This window comes from Pseudomyrmex gracilis, unplaced genomic scaffold, assembly GCF_002006095.1.
Source record: "Pseudomyrmex gracilis isolate BER0280 unplaced genomic scaffold, ASM200609v1 scaffold_989, whole genome shotgun sequence".
Classification (NCBI taxonomy): domain Eukaryota; kingdom Metazoa; phylum Arthropoda; class Insecta; order Hymenoptera; family Formicidae; genus Pseudomyrmex; species Pseudomyrmex gracilis.
In genome coordinates this window covers 34,309-38,987 of record NW_018021573.1, presented here as the reverse complement: position 1 = coordinate 38,987, position 4,679 = coordinate 34,309, and the positions used below count along the sequence as shown (strand labels likewise).

Genomic DNA, 4,679 nt, shown 5'->3' with positions numbered 1-4,679 from the left:
TATAACTTATAGCAACTTGTAAATGTGATTGGACAACATATAGACAGAAGATATTACTATATATATTTCAAAAAATTTATACATATTAACAATATCTAACTATTTAATTGTTTAATTATTTGCAATAAAAGATCATTTTAGTTTCCAATTTTGAAATAAAAATTAACAAGCACAAGAAATATATTAGTTACTAACCTTTAGGGATATTCTTTGGCGCGAAAGACCATATAGGTGAGCGGAGTGAGCGATGCAAAACTACACTCACGAAAATGGCGATCGCTCACTGTGAGCCGCTTAGGGAGCGTTTGCATCCAGTAGACAGATCTAGGGTACTTACTGAGCGCTCTATGAGCGATTGTGCTTCTGGATGCACCCACTGTGTCATCTGTGTACGTTGCTGGAAAACCATAGACTTATATAATAGACGGAACATTCTTGTAAGAAGAGCTGAAGCTTCGTTAAAAGAAACAGAAATAGTCGTAGAGTAATTCTCTTCTTTTCTAGCACTGAGTTGATTGGTGGCCGCGGCAGGCCGAGAGCAACGAAGATAGAGTTCGAGAGTCAGTTGAGAGAAAATGATAGTGAAAGGTGATAGCATAGACTTGTGAGATGATTGGTCCCCCACCATCTTATTGTAAGAGAAAGAGACAACTACTCCAGCACTATCTCTATCCTTTAATGTTGTTCTCAACTTTGTCATATAAATGTTCCGTCTATTATATAAGTCTATGTGGAAAACAGCCAATTACTGTACATAACCTGTACACATATACGCAAAACATTTCTTATCAAACGATGAGACGTCAATCAGGAATAGTGGGGAAGGGAAAGTAAGGAAGAGAGTAGAATTGCACGGATAGAATTGTATATACCGAGTTGCATTGGTCATAGACACAAAAAAACAATAGATTACACACTTTTTACGTTAAATAGATACGCAGATGCGAGACGTAGAAATACAAAACCTGACATATGATCTTACGATTACAACTAAATTTTGTCACGTGCAATGGCCTTTATATATATAAACATACAAAAATAATGATAATAAAATTAATAAAATTTCTATACTTACTTTTTTTATTATATCATACGCGCTTATTTTTTATTTTCTCACAAACACAAACAGCAAATTCGGTAGTACTAGTGCGCACTGCCTACATAGCATCATCACTCTTATTAATAATTAAATAAGTTCTTCAAAATAATAATGGATTTAATATAAACATCCATTTATGTGTCTATCTGTCATTTATCATAGAGATAAATATCGCACGGAGTTACATAAATAATACTAATACATAAATAATAATAAATTTTTTATGCAATAATAAACGCTCAGTTAGGTAAATAATGAAAAGCACGGCAAATATATATTTTTTAATAATTTATTAAGTCTTGAAAAATCTGTTTAATATAATATACGTCTAATGGATAATAGATCTCTTTCCATAATAGATTTTTTATGAATATCTATAGTGGACGTAGCATAAATATGCATTAGACGTCCATCCAAGGTCTGTAGAATAGACAGGTTGCCTGGTAACCAATGGCAACCAAAGCGTCGGATGGGCGCATATTGCTTACGTTACTCAGCGTGCCAAGCAACATCATGTGCATCTATGAAGCTAGTGATACGTCAATAATCAGTGCTTTGTTTGATAGTTTGATAGCGATATAAGCTCCTTGCACAATGCGAGTCAATAGTGATAGCGATAAGCAATAGACACAGAATTCCAACTCGTCGGAAATTTTATCGCTATTGCTTATTCTGTTTTCTGATCTGCATTGATACATGTGTATTTTTGTATGTTAGATTCCGCTGTTTCTACCGTTATTTATAAATATAAACTCTTTAAACCTGGTGTTATTTCTAATGCTATCGCTATTCCGTCCATTGTGCAAGGGGCTATAGTGTTTAATATCTGAGGTAAAAATTCTACTTGTAAAACTTTCGTATTTTAAATATGTATAAAGTCTATATTTTGATAATTCAGTGCAAAATATTCCATTCAGTGCAATATATTTTCCACAAAGTAGGAAAAATATAATTTCTATTGTTTTTTATTTTTATTCATGTTTGCAATATTGTTATTTCTATTCTCCTCTAAAATTTCAATTTTGTCGAATACTTGTTATTAGTATAAAAATATTGATATCAAAATATTAAATATTAAATATTATCAACTTGAGTATAAAAGGGCCAGTAGGAACCAGATGCAGGAACTTATTTGCAAAAATAAAGACGATGTGTGTGTCGAAACGTTTCAACTTATATTTAAGTCATCTTCAGTCGACAAACTATAATAAATACAATATAGATAAATTGATATGTGGATAACATTTACAATTTGATAAAAATGCAATCAAATAACAATCTCACCATTAAGATCAACACTTCAAAAATATAAATTTAAATGTATGTCCGGTACATGGGTGTGTCGTGTTTACCAGATAGGCATAAACTGAGAGGCAAGCCATGAGTAGTCAATAATAAAGGTGAATACATAGATATGTCTCGTGGTAAAATGTGAAAGAGTCAAATCTTATCAATAATCGGTAAATATGTTTCGTCTAAAAGTTCTGTATCTCTCATAATGTTTAAACTGTTGTCTTTTTGTAATTTAATAAAAAGCATCTCTGAAGTTAAACGTTTAAAATAATTCGGTTCTTTATCGAGAATTTTAACAGAATTCCAATTGAACGAATGGTTTGTATTTCTGCTATGTTCAGCCAATACTGAGGTCTCTGAATTTTTCTTCACGTAATTCATATGTTCTTTAATTCTTGTGGAAATTTGCCTTTTCGTCTGCCCTACGTAACTCAAATTGCATGAATTGCAATCGATGCGATATACTACATTTTTGCGTTTATCTGGAGGAACCGAATCTTTGTGTGTTTTAATAAATTTATTTAATTGTGTTATGTTTCTATATGCCATTGTGTATTTTTATGTGTGACACACACATCGTCTTTATTTTTGCAAATAAGTTCCTGCATCTGGTTCCTACTGGCCCTTTTATACTCAAGTTGATTTTTTATCATTTGAACCCGAGGAAACCCCTCATAACCACGTAATTTTATTAAATATTATGTTGTTTTTATAATATGATTTATATTTGTTATTTTCAGTTAATAACTCGAATAGGGCTCTATGACCATCCGTCACCTTTACATGCACTGTACAGGATCAGAATGATTCTGCTGAGAAAAAGTTCGGGGATAGTACAGACTCATTCAAACGTAGAGTCCTCACCTTAGTTAGAGCAGGACAAATATTTATTAGTCACTGCATTAAAGCAGGCATATATTGTGAACATACAGTTGTCGGAGCCTCAAAAAATATCGAATGTTCCTAAAAACGAAAATAGCGGTAGTTCTGGCAGTTCTACTACGTAACTCTCATCAAATAAAGATGCGTAAGAAAAAGATAGATTGATATATTGTATATTGCAGGATATTTGGCCAAACGTCATTTAACAAAATATCCACATCTTGGCCATGTTACGTCCTGACCTACGGTTACGATCGGGTTCTAACGGAGGAACGCAACTTGACACACGACACTTTTGTGTATTATGTCTCGGCACACTGACCTAATGAGATAAGGCAAGCATGCGAGTCGAGCGAGACTGTTCAACGACGTAGTCAAGTCAACGGATTTGCCGATATTACTTATCTAACGTCTTCTCACTCGTCGGTCCTCTTTTAGGTCTTAGAAACGAATCTAATTTACCTGGTACAGGACTTGGTGATCACGTGATGAGATTACAGGAATGAATTTTCAAGATAAAAGTTCGAAGTTAATTAGTTGAAGCTGTTTTCATTTTTATGAGCATATAAATCATTTTTATTCAAAGTATTAATATTTAAGTTTATCCCAAAATACTCTTACGTAAGTCGAATTAAATAATTGGACGTGTAATAAAGTTCGGTGTGAATTTGAGTATACATTGGCATTATTACTATGTTTGATCCTGGGCGTTCGTTATTAACATCACTGTTAGTATTTTCAATATTTTAAATCCTTACGTAAATAAGCACCGTTACTATTTAGGCTATTGTCTAAAAGACGGAGGTTGGTACGCTTCGGTTCGCTCACTCGACAGGCAGCGGTTCTCCGCCGCAAAGTTCGGTTTCGGATATCGCGTTGTTAGAATCACGGTTGATTTTCGGAGCGGTATGTTAACTGCATATGATTTGCTACTGCTCAAAGTTCGACAGTGGTGATTGGAAATCGGCAGCGGTTCAGAACAACTGACGTCGTGAAATCGCTAATCTGGTAGAACTGGAAGTCAGCAGCGACCCAGAACGACACACAAGGTCGTGAGCTGCTAGTCCGACAGGAATGAAAAGTCAGCAGCGGCCCTGAACGATTCGCAAGATCGTGAGTAGCTAATCTGACGGAAAAGGAACCGGCAACAGTTCGAAACGATTCGACACCGCAAAACGCTAGTCCGGCTAGGATGTCGAGGAGAAGGACTTACTAAATGAAGCAGTTATTAATTGAATTGTCGAATTTAATCCTTTTCTTCCGAATATCAACCGTCTCAAAGAAGATTTTACTGTGTGCGTGGGAACCTTAGATTTGTTTTGCAAAACTATTACATTAGTAAGTACTCACTACTTATTGTTTATAGTAGAATGTCGAAATGAGTGATTGATTCGCTTCGCCCAAG

General features: G+C 34.5%; 1 long non-coding RNA gene across 1 annotated transcript; it reads left to right on the top strand.

Annotated features, from left to right (window-relative positions):
* The first annotated feature begins 1,848 nt into the window (after positions 1 to 1,848).
* Positions 1,849 to 3,544, top strand: LOC109861746. Its single transcript, XR_002251021.1, has 3 exons — positions 1,849 to 1,930; positions 3,133 to 3,373; positions 3,457 to 3,544. It is a non-coding gene; the product is annotated as an uncharacterized LOC109861746 (long non-coding RNA).
* Positions 3,545 to 4,679: the final 1,135 nt, after the last annotated feature.